The sequence below is a fragment of the Gallinula chloropus genome (assembly GCF_964237585.1).
Source record: "Gallinula chloropus genome assembly, chromosome: 2".
Classification (NCBI taxonomy): Eukaryota; Metazoa; Chordata; class Aves; order Gruiformes; family Rallidae; genus Gallinula; species Gallinula chloropus.
This window is the reverse complement of record NC_140086.1, coordinates 34,481,703-34,505,417: the sequence shown is the minus strand read 5'-3', so window position 1 is coordinate 34,505,417 and position 23,715 is coordinate 34,481,703. Positions and strand designations below refer to the sequence as shown.

General features: G+C 37.8%; 1 protein-coding gene across 5 annotated transcripts in view; it reads right to left on the bottom strand.

Moving 5' to 3' along the window:
- Positions 1–23,715, bottom strand: part of JPH1 (junctophilin 1) — an 87,292-nt gene that overhangs the window by 54,881 nt on the left and 8,696 nt on the right. The window lies entirely within an intron of this gene.

Genomic DNA, 23,715 nt, shown 5'->3' with positions numbered 1-23,715 from the left:
ACATCCAGACCACATTCACCTGGTTTGTCTCAGGTCACCTGGCTTACTTTCACCACAGCACAGGTATCTCTCTGTGTCTGAACCAAGCATGCCAATCTATGCTGCAAGAAAATAAAGCTGTCCTGTGGAATTTTACTACAGTTATTGTGTTTTCATCACCTTAGCTAACAAACAAGTTGCTTAGCTGAGACCTTATTCAAAGATTTTCCCAAGTTTTCACACATATTTACTATTAAAAAAAAATAAATCAACTGTACGCACCAAAACCAAGCTTCCCTTAAGAAACCCATTTAAAGTTCTTAGCAGTTACATGAAAATTGTTTTAATGAGTGCACAGATTTACTCGGTATAAAATTTGAACTATCTTGCCTACATTCACTGCTTCTTGGTGTTGACATTAAATCCCAAGACAATAACTATGTAGCAAAACAATATTAACTGATATATATATATTTAAAATTGAATAAAGATCATGCTTTGCTTGCAGCTATTCACTTGATGTGGAAAACCAGGTTATAGCTGATGAGATGGAAAGAACGATCACCATAGCAACAATTTACCACTTAACAATGAAGGGGGAAGGGTGCATCATCTTTTTCTATTTGCAAATGTAAACAGTATTAGTTGAAAATTCTGAAGTTCAGCTATGTATTTTTGTTCTTTCAGAAAGACATACAGTGGAAAAACTGTATTAGTACTGCAGCATTACATTCAGCGTCATCATAGTCCTATTAGCAATGACAAGAAATCCAGTATCAGTAAAAGAAAATAATGAAGATTTTAATTAAAAATCCTCCTTAGTAGCAAAAACTATCATTGAAAAGCTTTTCTCACCACAGAATAAAATATCCCAGTGAAGCGGTAATGAATGGAAAATATAAATTTCTTGTTCTCAGGAACCTAATGCATGTATTAAAAGAATATCTAAATAATATTACCAACTTTAAAAAAATAAATATTTTGGTCAAAAGAAAGAAAAGATTACTTATGTACCAATACAAGGTTATCTATTACTGCTTTGGCTAATTTAAAAATATGATTAAAGCATGCTTTCCTAATCTTATTGGGGGTTGTCCTGTGTCACAGAATGCATGTGCATAATTCGAATACGCTGTTTTGTCGCGTACTCTGTGTGCACACATGAACATCTCATCATCTGTAATTTGCATCACCTTAAATTTTACTTCAATCATCTTCAGTATTGTCCATACTGTTCAGATAGATTAAGATATAAAGACAAATTAATTGTTCAGCAGCCACTGAAGTAAACTGAATGACACTGGAGTCTCCATGAGCCGTTCTGGGTCAGCCCTTGAGGTAGGCATTAAACTCATCCACCCTCTCATCTTACCTAGGTACTTTCACCCCATCTCTGCAGCATGTACACGTTATCCTCAAAATGCCTCCGTAAAACAGGGACATTTAAACTGCTCCTGTTGTTCACTACATGGGGATCAGGAGCAAAGCACTATGAAGCGCAGCACTGCTGAGTTTAGATACGAGGAGTAAAAATCCTAATGCTTAGAGATGATTCTTAGTACTTCTCATAGTGAATGAGAGTGAATCTGATGTACAGATTAGGTACAGGGCAGCACATTAAACACCAAGAAGCTTAAACTTGTTTAAAGGAAATGCTCAGAGACTTATTCAAAATACATCCTCTCATTTGAACTTAAAAGGCTCGGTGACATATGAATTTCAGGTCATAAAAATTTTAAGAATTTAAACTTCAAATTCATGCCTTTAAATATGGATGAGTGGCTTATGGTCAATATTCAGAAAGCATTGCTGGAGGCAGAACTTGCAATACTGAATGTCTTTTGTGTCTCTGTTGGTAATTTGGACACTGAGCTAGGAAGTGTGACATCTGAACTGTGGCTGCCTGCTCCCAGTTTGATCCTGTACTACCTACACACTAGAAGAATGACAAACTGAGAAGTTCTTTTCTAGAGATCAACTACCACCTTTTTGCTTGGAGATGGGCCACTTTGCTTCCACGATACAAAAAAAAAAAAGGGAAGGGATTAATTTTTACTGCACCACGTGCCGTATCTAGAACGTGTGACTAAATTCAGAGCAGCAAAAGAAACATTCCCAGCACTGTGCTTAAAATATGGTGCTGCAAGAGAATGAATGGCTTTAGGTAAAGAACGACTTTAGGTAAAGTGCCAGCATAAGAGAGTTCAGAAGTCTGCAGAACAACAGAATTTTGGACAGGTTATCTGTCAGTTCTACCTAAAAATGACCCAAAAGGAGCAAAAGTCTTAACATTATCTATGATACACAGGGAGTAAAAATTGAAATTTCGTTGCATGAGAATGCAAATCTGTGCGGAGCTGGTTAATTACTCTGGAGACAGCTCAATAGAGTCAGGAATGATGCACCCAAGCCCAGCAAAAATGGTAAATTCTTAAAGCAATCTCTCTATATGACAGAGGTGCCAGACTAGTCCTGCTGATCAAAGTGCCTTAAGAAGGAAAAAAAAAAGCTAGCTAGCAGTACTATGACAGAAACATAAAGAGGATTTTCATGTGTAAAGGGTTTAATCACTTTCAAAAGCTAAACAAAACACTACAAAAAAACCACTGCAGAAAAGAGAAAACACAAAGCACTCATGGGTGTCAGTAGCATGGCTGCATGAAAGCACCCCAGGAGGAAAGGGATACACGGTGCTTATGCTGTCACACAAAAACTGCATGCAAATAAGCCATTATCTGTCACAGCACTCAGCTATCCAGAACACTACTGATATAGATATGGCTGCAGCATAGCAGTTGTGATCTCCCAGAACAAAACAGCCCCACTAGCTATGCCCGAAGCCTGCTTTTCTCAGCAGGCAGATCAGCACAGGAGAGGCACAGCTCTGCACCTGGCCGAAGAACATGGCAAGGCCACATCTACGTATGCAGACACAGCTTCTTCCTGCCTGGCAACAACACGCTGCCCATCACTCAATATTCGGGAAGACAGAGAATGGAAAGGAGGAGAAAAATGCTTTTCCTACTCTTCTGTTGCTGCTAAGTGACCGTCTCTGACACAAAGCAACGGTGCCTACATGCCTGCTGGGGCAGGGCAGGGACTGTGTCATCCAAGCACTTGGCAGCCATGGCCCCTCACTCTACTACTCCACTGGATACACAGAGGTAGTCAGTGTACACCACACATGCTCATCCAGTTTGATGTTTCCTACTGGTGTTATTTCCATCCAGTAAATCCCTACCCACGCTCAGCTGTGTTTGGGAACTTTGGGAGTCAGGAGTGGGATGCTGTCAGCAAGACAATCCAGCCAGCCTACTCCCAAGCCCTCTTGTTCAAGGACACTGAGGAGCCAGCTGCAGACAGGCTGAATGGTCACCCCCACTCCCAAGTATATTCTTAACAACTTCTAGCTTTTGCATCGCCAAGACTTCGGCACATGATCTTACAGCCACAAAGGTAAAAACTTGAAAGTGAAATACAACCCTGAAAGAGAAATTCCTGTGGCAGATCTTCTTTCCCTCACCCCTTCTCACCCTGCATTTTCATGAAAGGACAAGATGCAAAAGAGGAGAAAGATTTAGAGGAACAGGTGCACGTCCCAGTACCACTATTACCAGGGGCTACAAATAAGCTAACCGAAATAGTGACAGAAACGTACAATGACAATGCAATGAATCTTGCAAAATGAACACATTTAGGACAGACTTAAGCAAGTGTCTCCCCATTCCCCTTGGTTATTTAAAACTTCTACAGTGGACTGAACTTGCAAAATAGCCAGCCACCACCCACCAAGGCTGGAATGGAATACAAAGGAAAAGTGAAGAAATGACATTCCATAAAGGAAATGTGACCCTCAAAAATGTTATCTTACAGAAAGAGCAATGGATTAAACATGGAGAAGAAATAACTGGGAACCATTGTGTTTGTGTGACATGCTGGGACAGAACAAAAAAAGCTGCCACAATAATTTGTCAAACAATCTGCAAAGCCCAGACAAAACAACACACACAGTCACAAGCACCATTACTAGATAGTGCTACAGCTGTTCTAAGTGCTAAAAAACTTGCTTAGAGACAGAGGGAAAGAATCAGAGTTGAGGAACAGACTATGAATCTAAGAAGAACATTGGTATCTTTAGCTGTGATTTATTTGGTGGGGATGGAAGCAAAGAGGGCATGTACAGTGTTTGTATACAACAAAGCAACTTAAGGTGGTACTTGCGAGAGGGGCAGGAAGCAACTAAGCTTCCTAGTTACCCAGCATGTGTTGAGTGCAGCTGCTGACATTGCACTGCCTCTGAAAGGTCTGTTAATAAATATTTGCTTAGGATATTGTAACTTGAGCATAGGAGAGAATAAGTATCTCTCGGTATTAGCACCCTACAGACAACCCTCACAAAATCCACATACTTTTCACAGCAAAGGAGAGAAGAATATTGCTCTTTCTCTTAAGAGGAATATGTTCTCATTAGAGAATACCTCCATTGTATACATTTAAAAGAACAACCCTAATTTCTTAATCTCCCCTCATAGCCCTTACTGAAAATATTAGGTGGTTCGCCCCACAACATAAACTACTCCAAGGAAGCCAGTTATTTATCTAAGTTTATGTTTTCTATCACAAAAGCAATAGAATTTCTTGTGGTAAATTCAGCATTGCCAGAAAAAGAGGAAATATTTTAAATAAAGCCAGTTTATATGAGAAAATGAGGACAAGTCACCATGCATCTGGAGTAATTTAATCTTCAGAAAAGTATAGATTTGCACAAAGAAAACATTCCTTGTCCTCTTTATTATATACAGACTCTGCACTCAGGACCTGTCCCACTCATTTACAACAAGATGTAGTTTGCAATATATGCAGCAGAATATTCCACTTCCAACTCCTAGGTTCAGTTACACAACGGTGCTTGTGGGGAATTTCAAGAAATGCTTTGGTGCCCCAAAGCAGAATTGGTTTACAACTTGAAAATTGCATCCACCAAAAGCTTGAAAGTTTCATCAGAGACAGTAACAGGCCTGAGCAAGTGGTAATAGGTACTGAAAGGGAAGGGTTTTCTGCCAATTTTTTTTTCCTTATGGAAAAGATAAAGGGATATGAACTACATTTTTGGAGGTTTTTTTTTTTTTAAATATATTTCAGTATGAAAGCCTTCAAATTGGTTCATTTAATAAGATGAAGAGATGAAGTCACATCTGTACATCACAAATTCTCTGCTTCTGGAGTTGCAGGGAGAGCAGTGAACACTGAAATGCAATGAAGCAGGTACTGACTGGATGAACTACCACACGTGAGACTTCATTAACATATAATATGATCCAAAAGATAAATCATAGCTAATGAACACTAATGTTAAATTCACCTGAGAAAAATCTGAATTTAAAAGTCTTTAGAAGCATGAACTACATAAGAGAACAACTTTAATGAGATGCTGGAAATATAGCCTCATCATGGCAAAATTAGGTTTTTAGTCTCAGCATAAAAATGCCTTCCCATGATTAATAACTACCATTTTTTCTTATTATTATGGACATCATACTCTGCCAATAACTTTCAAATACTAATCTTCCCAGCAGAGGGGAACGTTAGTGGGTGTTTCTGAGGATTAAATAATTCTCGGTATTTTCAAATGTACTTGTTTGGCTTTTTAGTCAAAACATTTATTTTTAATTCTGAAGTGATTATTAAAAAGAGACTATGATAGTGTGGGTGGGGTCACGTAGATCATCTGAGATGACTAAACTTCCTTTTCAAAAGCATTTTTTTAGTTACTGTTCAACAAAAAAATTAAGAGTGAACACATCTCTAAAACTAGCGCTTTAAGCTCTCTCCTCTGTCAGTCCTTGACGTATGCCAAACACATCTGCCACAAAATACCTGGAAAGTTGACACAACATAACAATTTGTGTCTAAATACAGCCTCAAACTCAACATAAGCTTTTCTCAAACTTCAGTGGACACATGATTAACCAAACTTCTACAAAAACCAGTCATGTCTCATTTAGCAGTTAAAATGACAGCTTCTGAATGGGTTATTCTGTAAAGTTAAGTACTATTGATTAAGGTTTAGTTTCCACTATACTATGTGATATATAATGTGATAATATAGCTTGCCAAACTCTTGCTATTATATATGAACAAATATTACAAGGCATGTTTTGCAGAGCCCTGAAGTGCTTTCAAGCCTTTTTGTCTTTTTTTCCTTTTTCTTTTTTTTTAAACAGTGAAAAAACAGCGAGAGCCAGTAAAGTTGTGCAATGAGAAAACAACACAATAAAATATTATAGACTGCAACAGCAAATATGAAATTATACGCTTGCATCATTAATATGGTTATAATAATTAAAATACTTTCAAAATGTGTATTCAGAAATTAAAAGATAAAATTAATTAATAAAATTCCTCAAAATAAAGCACCCCTGAACGACTAAAGAATTTTAATGGCTTTACCGTGCTTTCCTCCTTGCAAGTGCACTTAAATTCAGGGCTGCATATTGCTTCTGAGTCTCTATGGACACATCAGGTTGCTTTCCATGCAGATCACGCAGGTGTACGATATTGCATCCAGCTCAATACTGGGCTTTGCAGACACATTCTAGAAAACTAAGTGTATTTTGGGCACAGCAAAGTGTCAAAAAGGCAGCCTGATAGTGCCCTTATTTTCTTTGTAATAGTGCTCTTATTTTGGAGGGGAGTACGATACAAAGCCATGCATACACAGCCCATTACACTGCAGCTACTGCGAAGCTGTCACACGTGCTCTGATGGCAGCGTCCCAACCAACTGCCTGTTCTTTCAGTACCATTATCGGAGATGGATTCAGGGGACAGAAAGACATCTCTGTTAAATACCTCACATACAACAATGCTACTGAATTGTGAATTCATGGTGGGACTTTTGAGACAGGCCACCAGATTGAAGAAGATTATCTGTCAAGTAAAATTGCAGGGTTTGTTTTGGTTTATTTAAGCACTGCATTGTGGGTATGATGAAAGACACTGAAAACAACCAACTCTGGGAAGAAATTACAAGAATTTAATGTAAGATATTTTTCAGAAATCCCTTAAAAAAAAAGCCATACATGTACAGACTTTTTCATTCATCCCCAACATCAAAAAATATTTGCAAGTTACCAGTTTAACTGTTTCAGGACAGTGTGTAGGCGGCCAGGTGCTATCAGATCTTAAAGATTATTTATTAGCCTAATAATTTGATTCATAAAAATCTCCATATCCCAAACTCTTGCAGAACACAGGGACAAAACCATGACAACCACACTCAGTTTACCAGGAAAAATGATACTGAAACAGTGTTAAGGATAATTTATGCTGGATTTTTTTAAAAAGCACCTACAACAATGCAAGGTGTAACACTATTCCTAGAAAGCCCACTGGGAGCTTAGGCACTCATTTGAGTGGTATCGGTCCGTCAGAGCAAGAAGGCAAAACCAGTCAGGACTTGCTTTCATAATGTTCCAGTTACCTTTTACAAGCATTTTTTAGTGCACAGCAGTAACATAAGGGCATGCCGTCCCCATTTTTTAAAATTTATTTATATTCTGCAAATGATGTTCACTCACTCTACAGCATTTGGTGGGAGAAGGAACAGAAGGGACAGTACATTTATTCTCTAAACTTTGAAAGCTGACAACTCCACATACATTTCCAGACAAATATATGTATGGCTTTCTAAGGGTCTCAGCTCACTTGTATGACTTCTGGCATAAACTAACTGAAAAGAGAAGGTAGAGGGCCAAGTTTTGAGCGCAGTCTGCAAGCGAGCAGAGAATAAACATACATCTGTGTACAGGCTAGAGAGCCGATGATAGCACAGAAAAGATGGGCTACTGTATCAGCTGTTAGTGGACTATATTCCTGTCAAACGCTGATAAGCTCTACTCATGCATTGCCTTATTTAGTCAGACTTCTCTGCTGACACACCAATGCACAGTAACAAGCGCGTATGATGTTTGCAACACAGAGAGGCCTCAGCTTTTCCTTTGATTAAAAGCATAACAAATATTAAACGGTTCAGTGTTGCTTTCCAAGGCATACTGAGTCTTATTTGCTCATTTAAAAACACACTGACAGTAATGGAACTGCCTTCTTAACAGTACTTAATGTGGAAACACAGTGTAGACTGAAAAAAACCCTGGTCATAAAAAACCTGCAGACTTTGCATAATGGAGATATTTACTTCTATTTTGAAGACTAAGGAGTTTACTGGAACATATAAGAAGTTCAATGAACCTGTAGTTTGAGAATTATTATTTTAAGAATGAGTGTAAGTTAGGAGTTCAGCTTTCTAGAAGTAATTCAACCTGAAGATAAAACGTTTCATGCATGTTTTACCTACGTAGATACATGCATACACATATGAAAAGTGTGTCATTTTTAGTAATGTTAAAAAAGAACATCTGTTACCTTCTGAACTACTTCACTGGTCTCACACTCTCCCAACTAGCAGTTTCATCCTATTTCTGTGAAGATATTTAATAATAGGCCGCTGTACAGAAGTAATTTCAAGAAACTACTATTGCTTTCATTAATGATATTAATGTTCGTTAAACTCGTATATTTCAAATATTTACAACTAAACTGCTACTATCAAGATAAATTAGCAGAGAACATACTGCTAAAGTGTGCATATCTGAAGTTTTGTCATCATGTTTCACTTACTTGCTAAGTTGTAAAATCAAGTAATCCGTAATGGCTCTCTTAAGTCATTAGCATGAATTAACAAGATTCTGCTGTATATTATTTCACAGCTACTGCCAAAAGGTCAGCTCTTGAATACAGGAGATCCACTGAATGTCACATATCTAGCTTCCTTTGGAACTATGATAATGCATTCTATCAAATTCACTCTATTGCACAATGCCAATAGTTGTGTTAGCTAAAGCACTCAGTTCATATCCTACTTGTTTAGTAGAGGCTATACGGTCTTCACTGCTGAAGATGCACACTAGTATTTATCCTTAGAGTGGTACTCTACAGTAGGCAGTACGTTCTTTTGTAGACATGCAGAGTTTGTGCATGAGCTTGACTGAAGAATATATACAACTTACAACAAAATACAGAACAGGTCTGCTACAGAGCTGGAAGCGTAGTTGTATCAGCACAGTCCTGGGCCTGAGCTGGTTAGCTTGGCTAGGAGGAGCAGCGAGAAGTAAGGCTGGTTTCCCGCAATACAGTGAAGTGCAACACGGTCACAGCCTCTGACAGAACCTGAGCTTGCATGCTCCCTGCATAGCCCTGCTCTCACACACACCTCACTCATTGCCAAGTCACAGCACTCTAACATGGAGCCAGGTCACACACCCACAACATGGTGCCCCACCAGAAGTAATGTGCGGAAAGGTCACAGTGATGTTTGTGGCATGCTTGGAAAGTAAACTCAGGTAACCAAAGTTCTGCTGTACACCAGATCCATTGGACTCATGTCCAGCCTGTGGCCTGAGGGCGTACCCTAGGCCAACTCACCAAACCAGGACTGGCTCTTGGCTGAACAAATACCAGGGGAAGAGCAGCACACAGGCAGATTGTTAACTGAATTATTCTGGAAGTAGTAGCAGCCCAGTCCTGATCATCATCTTTCCCAGGCCTGCTGCCTCTATCACAAGGCTCACTGACTGCCAGTGCCAGAATTTCACAGCACATTCCATGCCTGTTCCTAAAAATCCTTTGGGAGAAAGCACAGCCATGAGAGAGCTGTCTGAATGGCTCCAGCACCTTCTTTCCCTTGGAAGTCTCTATCATGTTGCACATGCGATAAGCAACCTAGCATTCCCTGCCACTAGGCAAGCGGTACATGCACCTAGCCAGGGAAGCCTGGCACCATGATCTAGACAACCTTCCAGAAACACGTGCTGATCAAGCAAAGCTGAGGAAAACAAATCATCGTAAGATCCTTTTATCTGGTTAACTGCTACACTGAAGATCTTTGCAACACAAACACAGGGCCCCAGGCAACCTTGTGTAGATCCAGGCCTGAGGTTGGTGTCCCTGCCTGTGGCAGGGGGGTTGGAGCTCTATGATCCTTGGGGTCCCTTCCAATCCAGACCATTCTATGATTCTATGAAAATACAAAAGCGACTGCACTGCAGAAAGAAGCATCAGCTATTTCCACTGCAAACCCATGTAATCTGTTAATAATTTCTCATATATGTATCTCAAGAAATTAGATTCTCTAGCAGAGCAGTAAAATACAAAACTGTATCCTTAGTTAAGCTTTTCAAAGCAACATCCCCACCCAATCTGCAGAAATACAGACATCCTCTGCAACTGAGCTGACCTATCTTTCTAGAATAAATTCTGTCTATCACCCTTACTCGTACTAAGCAGTACTATACTCAAATCTCAGAGTTTTTTCTGGAAAGTGTGTAGAATGGCATAGCATTCAGCATGAGTAACAGCAGACAGAATGTGACATACAGATTAAGTACACAAGCTTCATTGTTTGTAAAGAGGAAGGACTAAATCTCAGCGATTTATATTAGTTCCTTTGCAATTCATAAAATAAACCCAGAATTTTAGTTTTTCTGGGAGTTATGAAGAGTGGACACCTAAGACCGCATACTGAGAACCTAAAGGTTTCCTTCAGCAATAATTGGACTGTCTCTGCAAGTGACTATCCCTTATGACCCAGCTGGGAATTTACAGTATCTCAGCATTGGCCTTTTAACTGTCTGTGACTCCTATAAAACACGCAACTCACAAAGACCACTGTTGCATCAGTGGTATCCTGCTATTACTGGAACCAGTGGGAGTTTTGCTGTTGGTGTCAGCATGGTCAACATTCAATATTTCACCAGTGGATGACATGAAGAATAAAGTAAAAACCTGCCAGGTTCATCTCACACTTTTATCTTCCAAAGCTACAAGGTAAATGGACTATAAATCATTTATCTGTTCTCTGATGATTTTAAAAAGTGATGTTTTGTCTGTTCCTAAAGAAAGTCACGGGAAGTATTTTAATAGTAAGGTGAATTTTTTAAAAACTCTTGACCAATTTTTTTCCCCTTCATCTGCTGAGCAGCAAGCTGTATGCTCCTTTCCAGCTTCTCTTCACCTCAGAACGAGCTGTGTAACAACAATGATAAATTGCTGATCAGAGCATGTAACATCAGCTCATTGCTTCTGAATGAAAGGTACAATAAAAAGCAGCAAAACAGACACCTTACATTATTACCATAGTCTCAACAAATTTTTGCATAACTGACATCTAGGATTAAAATAGTATACTTTAAGGTGTCTTTCAGGGTCAGGGAAGGGCTGGTTATTTCAAATTATAATATGGAGGCGTTTGAGTATTTTCATACTAAATTTCTACAAATTCTCTCCATTCTGACAGTATTTTTTGGATCAATTTTAAAAAAGGAATTTTTTTAACATTTTTTTTAAAAAATACACCCCTATCTGTGACAGGGGTGTGTTTTTTTAAATGAGTGTTTCCACTGAAACACTCATGCTTTCACTTAGAAATACCAGAATCTGAATCATGCCAATGTTTCCTTGTTCTTGCTACCAAAGAACATAAATCTTCCACTTTAAAATGCTCATGCTTGAACTCACTGCTCTATTCACTAGGTTCAAGATAATCCTTTTATCTAAATGGTGAGGTTTTTTAAAACGATAAAAAACAGTGACTATTTTTCTTAGCATAAATGTTAAACAATATTTCAGCAGTAGAAAGGCAGAAGAGACAGCCATGCCTTGACACCATCTCTAACAGCTAGCAGCTATTGCATATACCCCAACATCCATGGGGAGAGACTAGCTGTTTCCTTTCGAGAACAAACTAGAGACTTGAAGGCTGGAAGTGTGTGATTTCTGTCCCGGTAAATCACTGAGAAAAGAGACACCCCTACGCCCCCCACATCCCCTCCCCCCCCCAGTTTATTCTTATTAGCACAGTGCTTTTGAAAACGGTGTTACTGGATTTAAACAAAACAACAGGGTTCTAAAAAAGCCCCACAGGAAATCATCTCTTTGCTCCTGTTATTACTAGCGTGTGTATTTTGCAAAGACTGGCAAGATGGCAAATGGACCAGATTCCATCATGTCAATGATTTCAAACATATAATAAACAGGTCCCAGAGTCCATACAACTTAGAAGATGAGGTGGAACATGTGGAGATAAACATTCCAGACTGAATGGATTGAGAGAGTATAGATGAACAATAGTACACCGTTCCATCAGAAGTAAGTAGCAACTTCAGCTCTCTAATTGTACTTTACAAGACACGACTGCAAAGATGAACTCTGAGAAGGGTCTGGAGAAGGCGTAGGCTTGTCCCACTCCTAAAGAAAATCATGGGTGAAAGTTCAATGGGGAAAGTTTGAACCCTTTGTGTGCATTCTCCTCCAGAAACGATAAACAATACTAGCTTTAAGATGATGCTGTATGCTATGATAACACAGGGGTTTTTGGCAGTGAATAAAGGGAAAAAAGCCTAGTATTGTGCCTTTATGTATAGGCATTGTTTCTGAGCAACACTGAGCAAGTTAATGGGGTATATCAAAGTATTTCAACAAAAAGTGCCCAGTTACCTTTCAGGATGTTCTCATGCCCTTTAGTCAGCTGATTATAAGTAGAGACTTTTCCCTTGCATGCAAAGGGATTGTTCTGATGGCATCATTTCCTTTTTTCGTGTATTCAGTTTTTTCTTTTTCATTACAGCTACACAATAGAAAAACAAACAGCAGGAAAGGATGTAACTGCAGACTCAGGTGACACTTGGTTGACCTCAGGATACAAGTGGACTTGTCTTGTCACATTCAAAGAAAAAAAACTCTTGGTCCCCTATCACAGACAACAGCTCCAGTGCAATACAACATGAGCTTTTTGTCGTAAAGTAAGAAAAAACAGCCAGCAGTTACCCCATCACAAACATTTTTGATGTGTTTCAGCCAACTGCTTACATGTTCAAACTGAGCCTTTCTTCTTCATTTACCATTGTAAAGATAATTCTTTGAGTTGTAGCATCAACTTACCACTAGTCCTAATTACACAGTGAAGTACTTTGATAGTGTCCTGATCACATTAAATCTTTAAGATAAATGTAGAGAAAAATCTTGAAATGGCAAAGATTTAATGAAATTGGAGGGATTTTCCTCTTGTTTTCAATCTACAGACATCTCTGGAATAGATTTAACTCTAGAAGAGCCTTTATTTCAAATGATAAAGTGCAGAAAAAAAGAAAACACTTAGTTCTACAGCTGGCTATTATGACCAAATCTTCTCTTGCATATGTAAAAAACTTTCTAGATAAATGACTCCTCTTATTTCAGCCTTTCAGGGCCCTCAGCAGTACATCTGATCTAAACTGCTATTCAATAAAAAATATCCCCCTGCCAAAAAAAACAAAACCAAAAACCCCCACAAACTCAAAAGTAAACGTCAGACATACCACCCTTGGGTGACCAAAAAAAGGAGGAATAAATCATATAAAAGTAGCTGCAATCCCGAATTTTGAGATGAAAATAGGTATCAGAAGCTTTTGGGTGAAAAGTAGCAAATTAAATATACACACACACACTTGAAATTCTGAAAGAAGAGCTGATGTAAACAAAAAACTTTTTTCACTTGATATGCTATAAAATGCTGATTTCTAAACTGCACCACAGTATGAGACCAGCAGCCAACAGAAATCGGATGGTTATATAATTTGGTGGTTAAGCAAAGATATTTTTAGTGCTTTGCTAATCCATCTAATGCATTTCTTTCCAAGAGAAGAAAATGCATTATGCTGACAGCAATAACAGGGTCAAAACATGGGGATATTGACAAGGAATTTACATTTTCTAGAAAAGTCTCTGAAATTATTCTTAATGGCATCCATTGCTAAGCAGGCTTACTGGTGATTGGGAAGTGGGTGACACGTATACATAAAAAAATGAACAGAAGAACCAAAACAAAGAAGGAAAACTTTCACAAAAATGCATTATCAGCAACCTCATAATGCAAAATAAGATGATGACACCTCAAATAGTCAAGCATAAGTGTGTAGGCAATCTCTGAGTGGCATATGAACTTTATGTTACATGGGAATCCTAAATCAACTTTTACTTTTTCTGATAAAGTCCAGTTCTTTTTGGAGAACAGACAATAAAGCAACCATTAAGAGATATTAATAAAAGTTTGTACTAGTTCTAAAATTCCAGATCTCCATTTTTTTCCTCAGCTCCTTTTTGCAATTGCTGCATGCATAAATGCTTATTGTATTAATAATAAATTCTTGATAGAATTCAGTAGCTTTCACAGAAAAATATGACTATGAACACTACTGGGGCTATTAACAGAATCTTGCTATTCATTTCCCCTTATATTCTACTTCATGTTCATCTTGTAAGGAACAAAATGTATTTAAACCATTCAGTATGGGAACGGGAAATATTTTTATAAATAGTAATTATTATTGAAAAAAATAACCTGAGTTAAAACACATGTTACTGTAACCTGAAAGAAAATACAGTGGATTTAACTGTTCAAAAGTCTTATTTAATTTACTTTAAAATTTCATTTATTAATAGATGGAAATGTTAAAGTTGCCTACAAAATCCTTGTCTCAGCTGACCTGCACCTAAGCAAGTTCGACTTCTGCCTCCCTTGAAACTTTTACTTGCCAAACGAGACCATGTCAAAGAAGAGAGGAAAAGATCAGAACATCTCAAGCATGCAAGTTCCTTTTTAAAAGGAAAAATGATAAGTAGTTTCAAGGTCAGAGAGATGGTATCAAATGGTTTTAAGTTTAACAGGGAGTGTGTAAGAGCAGACAATTCAAGAGGTAACTGTCATCGTAATTCTGCAAAGTGAATTTCTATGCAAAACCAGAATTATATTTTGAATGTATTAAGCAGTGCTAGGTTATACATCCATTTTCATGTACTGGTAAATTCAAGGCAGATTAATTCTTTTTTAGAGAAAACTTTTTTTTTAAAGTATCAGACTAGATACACTGAAAGCTGAACAGAATTCCTTGGATTATCAGGGGCCTTGAACAAGCAGGCAAGGTTTCTAAGACAGTTTAATCTGACTTTTCTCAGATTGGCCTATGAAGACTCAGGATGTTCTTTGAACTGTGAACCAAAAATGCCTGCATTATTACAAACAGCTGATTAAATATGTTGTGAAATAGCAAATAAATGGAAGGACTTTTAAAGGAAGTCAACTTGGAGGTTTTGCCAGACCAGCACTAGTACAAGCCCTACTCAAAAACCAAGGCACAACTCAACATTTCTGAGGACTCTTTTTTTTATACTGGTCCAAAATGTAATAGTGTTCTGTACTGAAAGGAGTCCAGTCCAGCTTTATCCTTGCTAGCAACAGCAAAAAAGAAATCGAGGTGTATAGCAAAGCATCAGAGGTTCACAGATTCACACAACTGTAGGGGTTGGAAGGGACCTTCAGAGATCATCGGGTCCAACCCCCCTGCCAAAGCAGGGTCCCTAGGACAGGTCGCACAGGTAGGTGTCCAGAGGGGTCTTGAATATCTCCAGAGGTAGAGACTCCACAGCCCCCCTAGGCAGCCTGTTCCAGTGCTATTTCTGATAGCTTACATATCTGTACTGTATTCTGAGCTTGAAAGAGACATCAACTCTTCCGTAGTGTTCACTCACCACTAAGGTCCATGGCCAAAGTTCATCATGCTACACAGGACCTGTATCTTTCTGCAGTTTACTCATAATGTAACTATGATATAGACCTTACAAGACAGTTTTGATAGCTTTTTAATCACTGTAACTGCAAGAAGCAGATGAACCAAAATCAAATATCCATTACACATCCAAGTTGGAACTTACGAGTGAACTATTAAGATCCATTTAGAGCACATTCAGATCAACTGAAGTTTAAAGAAAACATCAAATCAAATTTAGGACAAACTCCTTGGTGAACTTATACAGAATAATTTCGACTAATTGCTCTCTGGATTCAGTCCTGACAACCAACATGGGCAAAAGCTACTCTAAGCAGGTTTTTTCCATCAGATATGCATGACATCTGTGCTTATCGCAAGTAAAGGCTTTGACATTAGAATGTTCGGAGTCTTTTCTTCATAACAAGTAGTAATATAGCAAGTAAGATTTTTTTAAATACATTTCAATTATGAACAAGTAATACGACTATTTTTTCCAGGTCATATAAATTCTAAGCATAAAAAGTATACACTAACTTTTTTGGGTCCTATTTCAGTCTTTAAACAAAACCTGTTTCTCAAAGAGGTATAAAATCTACATTAGTAAAACCCAACCTCTTCACTGGTGTGGCGTACCCTGACAAACAGTGTTTGGGATTGTGAGAAGTCAAGCATGAATTCTTTCTGGTAATTCAGTATCACTTGAGAATATAAGCCAAATCATATTTCTACTTGTACACTGCATTGTTGAGAATGCCTGGCAACATCAGACCTCACAAGATTAATTAGTTTTGCACAAGGAATCTAGTCACTGTGAGAAGAAAGGGAAAGACTCTTCACCGGAATTTATTAACTATTACTTCAACAGATCTGTGCAGGTCAAACATTTCTGAATATCAGAAAAGGTCACCATTTTATCTATTCTGTTGATATTTATAAAACAATTCTCACCGTTGTTGCTAATCCATGATTTCCAGAAATATACTGTTCTCCAAAGCACTAAACAATGCTATAAATGGTAACACAATGTGAACATTCCAGAACATGCATAATTACTGGATTTTCAGTAGAACTTAAGCCCTTGTTCAAGATATGTTAAAGCAAAAGCAGGACTCTGGACAGTAGAGTAAAGAAAAAGTCTAAATACTTAAGATGTTTCACCACTACATTGGCACAAAGCATTCTGACAGCTGGCATCTGCTTACTCACACTCTTAACTTTTAGTTTCCTTATTATTCCTGAAATATGTTTTGCATCTTACTGCTTGTCAATATGTTCTTTGTCTTCAAGATAGTCCTAAGACACTTACACAATTGAGATCATAAATTCCTGTAAGCGAGGGATCTTAAAAAGTGAACTTGGGCTGCATACACAAACAAAGCCAGTTCCTATGAACTCACTCCAGCTTAGTCATAATGAAGATTTATTGGTTTTATTTATTTCCCTATGGAAGTCAAGTTTCTAATCATGAACCTAAGGTAGTAAACCTTAGCTCCAAATAGGAGCAAATCAGGGCTATGATGCATGTCTACATCTACCAAAAGGCCTCCTCAACGGTGAAAATCTTTGAATCTTGTCCATTTCTACATATGGATTTTAAGCCCTTTTGCATAGCTGTAAGACTGACATAATCCAACACATCTATTTCTGAAGCTGTCTAAAAACTCAGAAAAAGAAATGTCTTTGAAATGACTCACCCTAGAACCAGAAACCAAAGTAAAAGCAGCAGCAAAATGACCTTTCCCTCATCTTGTACTTGTCAGTAAACTGAGGCAGGCAAGCACAACGTGGAGGTGCTACACTGCAGGAGGGAGGCAATTAAACAAGCCTTAGGAGCAGCCTACCAGATTCAGAGTGGTAAGAAATAAAGGGAAATAAATAAGCGCCTTTTTTCTTAAACTCCTAGAACTCACATTTAACTGGTTTCCTATTAGCAAGATGCTAATAAGAAAATTCCTGGCTTTCAAGTATAAAACAGTAATACCATCTTTTGCCATCGGTACCTGCTCTTAATGCAGAATTACCAAAACATACCATTCCTCACCAGAAACTTTAAAAAAAAAAAAGAGAGGAAATGCTTAAGTAAATAATAATAATAAAAAAAAAACATTCAGAAGCAGAATATAATGGGATAGATGAAATGATTGTTTTTACCAACAGAGAACATTCACCACTGGATACCCACAGGGCTGAGAACCCATGACATTCATAAAGGTTAAGGAAAAGGTGTGAAGAGCTAAGTGGCAGAATTTGTGAATGTCAGTGTTACAGAATAGAATAGAAGTCCGAGGGACAGCTGTAAAGAAAAGCTGCACAAACCTCACTGATCACTCCTAAATGGCAAATGAAGTTCAGTTTCAGTGTAAGAGCAATGTTCAAGGCAGAACAAGCCTAACTTCATACAGAAAGGAAGAGGCTTTAAGGTGACCTCAGGAACAAGCTCTTAGAAGACTACAACTATCTAGAAGAACGGGAAAATACCTAAAGAGGACAACACAATAATGAATATATTGTTGCAGATAGTGCACTTGAGGGACAACAAACCCATAAGAAGAAATCTACCCCTGGACTCTACACACTAAAGGACTGTGCTTCTGACTCCCTGGAAAATGAGAGTGGAGAACTGTGAAGAACAAAGCAGCAGAAAACATAACAATACACATACAGAGAATAATAAAAGAAGAAGGTAATAGAGAAGTAGGTAAGAGAAAGCAAGTCAGTGTATGAAAATACATACCAATGTCTATTAGATGTATAAAATATAAAAATGTATTAATTGCCAGAAAATTTAATAGAAGTCATAATATGCAACACTGATCAACAGGTAACAGCATTACTCATTAATGAAATTCTTTACTATGAGGTTGGTGAGGCCCTGGGACAGGCTGCCCAGAGAAGCTGTGGCTGCCCCCTCCCTGGCAGTGTTCAAGGCCAGATTAGATGGGGCTTTGGGCAGCCTGGTCTAGCAGGGGGTATCCCTGTCATGGCAAAGGGTTGGAACTACATGATCTCTGAGGTCCTTTCTAACACAAAGCATTCTGTGATTCTATGATAAACCAGTTTATGTAAAATTAATTATTATTATTTGGGAAATACAAAATTAGATCAATGTAGGGGGCATTATCTACATGATTTAAATGAGTATTTTTCTGTTGTAGTTTTTCACTGAAAAAAAGTCTTACTCTGTAGAATAATCATCAATAATATTACAGTTAGATAACATATTTTCTTATTTCTTTGAAGAACAGCTGGGAAGGTTCTGTATCAATTAGTTTGATCTTTAAGCAAAACATTGAACAAATTACTCAAACTCTGACTAGTACTACTAGCCATATGCATGTAGCTGTACTACAGGCAGTGGAAATATGAAATATCTTTTTGTTTTTGAGAGTATTTTTATAGCAATCAAGAACATAAGTCTAATGGCTGTACACTATGGTTCATATTTGACTAACCAGTACAAATGATGCAGATTTTGTTTTTCACATGGAGATTTATTTTCATCACAGAAACTCTCCTGAAAGTCAGTAGAGACAGATGCTGTTTGTGGCTTAGCTTGAGAACAATTGTTGTAATACAGATCAAAACTGAGATGCTGTGTAAATCTAAGGCAAGAATCCGCTCAGCTTCTTTGCCTAGAAAAAAATATTAGTCTTACTCTTGCTAGTGTGTGTCAGTATCATCAAAAAAAGCATTAGTGTTTTCACATACATCTGCTGGGCTACCGCTGTAAGGATTCTTTCAGCTCCTAAATTAAGTATTCTGGAACCTGTGCAAAAACTCCTGACCCATCTGAACAAAGAAAGATTTAAAAACATGTTTGCAAATGATTTTATTTTTTTTTTAAAAAAAAAGGTTTTCTAAAAGGGTTATTTTAAAAGAGGTGGTACATAGTGTTGATTCATTTGTGTTTTGAAAGCAGAGAATATTTTCAATTGTAAACTAGCAGTCTTCCAATTTTAAACAAGCTAGAAAGGCAACTCTGGGGTAACAATTCTGTGTTGAAGACAAACACAAAGTAAGATTGGCTGTACTCCAGAACTGCTTTTTAAATATCCCTATTCAGACTTCCAGCTGTAGATAGGTAGATTTGCATATAGGTAATTTGATCAAAAAGTTAAATACTAGAGGCTTTCTCAAATTTCCAGCTGAGAAACAGTACAAGAGTAATTTTGCATATTTTTAGCCATGTAATCCTACTGCATTAAGTACTAAGAAATCAAATCTATGTAGTGATGTTTATACAATTTGTGTATTTCGAACAGATGTATTATTCATTTCCCAGCAAATAACAGAGTAACAGTCCAAATCCCTATACTTTTACCAACACATTGTGAAATCTGAGTGAAAATGTGCCCCACTGAAGTTAGTGGTGTAACTCCCACAGGATCCAAGGAACATATGGTTTCCTCTAAAGAATGCAGAATTAACATTAAAATTACTATCCATAGTAGCTGAAGACTCATTTCAAGTTTTACCATAGCATTTTATTTATTATCTTCAAACAGACTACGTAGTAAAATGATTAAAACTGATTTTGTTTTGAACCTAAGGCAGCTCTTTGTACTAAAGCAAGCAGTCTTATATAAATACCTTTGGTATTTGTTGGATCCTATTCCTAAACACAATGTTCATATTTCAGCTATAATAAGCAAAGCATCTCAAAGACGTGTGAGGCACTAGTCTTGCAAGTGTCCAGTTTAGTTTCTTGAGTAAAGTGAGATTGGTAGTGTCAGCTAAATCCATTATGGAAAGCTGTGAGTGGTGCATATAAATCAGTGCCATTTGGGATGATTGGCAGCTGCCATCTAGTGTGGACACAAACTATAATACCACATGCATATTATTCAAGCTCTCCCTATACATTACAGATTGTTCAGGTCAAGCTGAAAGCACTGGTCACACAAGGCAACGAATGCAAACCAATGCCTTCACCAAGCCTCAGGTACTCATGTAACGAAAACACATCACAGTATTGCTTTTAAGATGGTCAAAAGTTCTCAGCACGTATTAAGACAGCAACCTTACTTAGAACTGACTCACAACTTTGGATAATTAAAAGTATTAAAGTTCTGTGGAAAACAGAATTTAAAAGATGCAATCCTTTAACCTACTTGTTTTATGGACCCCCTACTCTGCTCTCACGAGACCCCATCTCATTTGTGAACCTGTAATACTGACTTTTCTAGAAAGAATCTAGTACACGAACTAGATTGTATGTAAACAAACATCATTCATTCTGCTTCCAGTGCTACACATTTACTTACAGGACTGATGTATTTAAAAACACTCAATGATACTGAAGGTATTAGAAGGTAAGTTTGTGTTCGAACTCTGAAAATGAATTCCAAAAACATTACAATTTATACCATAGTAAGTAATGATGAGGCAATATTACCATAATACACTAAATTGCTCCTCTAATGAAAAACTAAGTGATTTTCATGCTAGGAACAAAGTGGTCAATATAATTCCAGTTCATATTGAACTGCGAAAGGGGTATCTCCTTCAAGTAAGGCACATGACAGCAATGAAAAGGAAGTTTAAAATCCCTACAGTCAGAGTTATTTGATATCCTCAAGTTTCTATTCAATGCTTGGTTGAGTGGAGAGTTGGGACACTTTTCACCGTCTTCCAAAAGGCTCTTAAATGTACATCATCCAGCATTGAGAGCGTTTCACATGTGCTTGAAATTATATAGAAAATAATTCATTAAAAATTTCTCAAGTCAGTTTTTCCTTTTAGACACAAAGACCCCTAAAAAAATGACTGCTTTTAGCACAAATGGGTTAAAGATTCATTCAAATTAACTACTACCTATAATAATGTTTTTTTTAAATGCACACCTTTTAAAACGGAAAAATATTGAACGCACTTCTGACATTCCCCAAATTCTGGGATTTTTACATTAATGCCCTAATACTTTGTCTTAAATATAGCCAATATAAACATAGTACACTATCAAGACTTAAACCACGCTATCATTTTAAAAGCAGTTTGTATTCATTGCTAATTTATAATCTGGGTTTGACACAGATCTGCATAGGAGAGGCTGGTAACTATTTCCCTGATACAGCAGCTCTCTATACTATTTACCCAATTTTGCAATCTGTTATCTTTTGAGAAATGCTGCTATTATATCTAAACCACCTCAGTACAAACACCTCCAGAACACAAAGGCTGAGTCAGGAAAGCTAATGTAAATTGCGGTTCAGAGAAACCGCACTTACCTCTACTTTTAGATTTTTCTCTGCAGACAAAGCAATACCACACAGATTATTAAGGAGGACTTTTAGACATAAAAAGATATCAGGAGTATAGGCAACACAGTGGTTGGTCTTGTTGACGACCATGTGGACATCTGTCACAGGTCAAACTACCAGCCAAACCTGTCATGAGCAGCAGGGGGCTATGAAGTGGAGCACGGTCTAGTTTAATTTGGCTGAGCAAACATTTTGGGAATAAACAATACAGGAAGAACAGCGTACAACTCAATCTGCATTGAAAAGGAAGCGATCTGGCTGAGAGTCAGGGTTTCTAGCTTTTTGGAAGGAAAACCTGGACATTTGATGTTTTTTCGAGTGAGGTCTATCTAGAGAGTTCTTCCATTAATGGAATGGAAATCTGTAGAAAACAGACATTGCTGGTGACATCTGCCAGGTCTGAAGTGCAGGAGACTTTACAGGACAGTGTGTGGTGAGGTTATCCCACATGGGCAGAACCCCTTTTGTATTATACACCCGAGAAATGAAAACAGGCACTTCTCCTGGGCTGTTTTGTGCAGTAGTGCTCTTCACTGCAGGAATGCTACTCTCTGAGGGATTAACATATTATTAATATATCAGACAAAAAGCTTTCACAAACCAATACTGGTCCTCAATTTTCAATGGGACACAAGAAAGTTCTTTCATCCTGAAACTACCAATCTGGTCAGCCTAGAATTTAGCAACTAGTACAAGTTTCTTCCTCAATGCTCTTCTAGAATCTCTTCCAGATGATCTGTCAGCACTACTGACTGCCCTTAGTTCACATAATGCCATGGCCTTTCCCCCACTGGTTGACAATAATGGTAATTTTGAAAATTTGAGAGATGGGAAGGATTGTGTCACCCTTACTAGGTGAGTCCAACACACAGTCACAAGTGAAGTTAACATAATCTCTACGCTTGATGTTGCCTAACTGGGTGTCAGGTCTCTTTAACTTAGCACCAGTACATTTAGTGTAAAGGCTACTAAAAAGAGGAACCCTAAATTTGCCATCTTGCTAGCCATACTGGTAGTCATGGGACCATTTCAGAGAGATTGTCAACTGAGAAACCAAAGGTTTAGCCTATAACCACAGGTGCATTACAACTGATGTTTTTTCTTGTTGCATTTTCAGAAACATCTTTTCAAGAAATAAACATTGTTTTCATGCACTCCTCCAAAAGAAGCAATTTGAACTCTGTCCTTCACTTAAAAATGAAAGGAAGAAACAGCAAACAAAACACTTGAGTTATATCCCTCCTAAAAGAGGAAGTGCATACAGTGTGCCTTGTAACATAATGGTCTCAGGCTACAGACTTTTAATAGACTTTTTTATGGACTAATAAGCGTGACTCCTCCACCCATAAATCCCATCACCTCAATTTTTTCAGAACTCGGGTTTATTATGTAATGACAGAATATGAATGGGATCCGGTAATGTCTTCACATTAGCTATTACTGGTCCGCTTTGATAATACCATATGCTGTCAGATAATGCCTTACATATGTATTTATAGAAGCAACCTTCAAATTACTTAGGTGACCACTGCTCAGCACAAGGTTCTTTAACTGTTTGCTAAATTCTTCATGTTCGTGTCTCAACTGCTTTTTGCTATGAGCCACCCATGTATCCAAGCTTTCCCACTTATGCAGTGTTCAGTCTTTTCTCTATTCTTTATGGTGGTCAGAAAAAGGATTATAACTGAGCACACACTACTGACCACACTAAATCAGGAATCAGTAGCTCAGCTCTAAGTGACATACTCTTTCTAAAATAGCATGAAGATTCTCTTTCATGCACATTTCTGGGCTCTTTATTTGGTCCACAGCATGTTTCAAGAAGAGCCTGCCAGA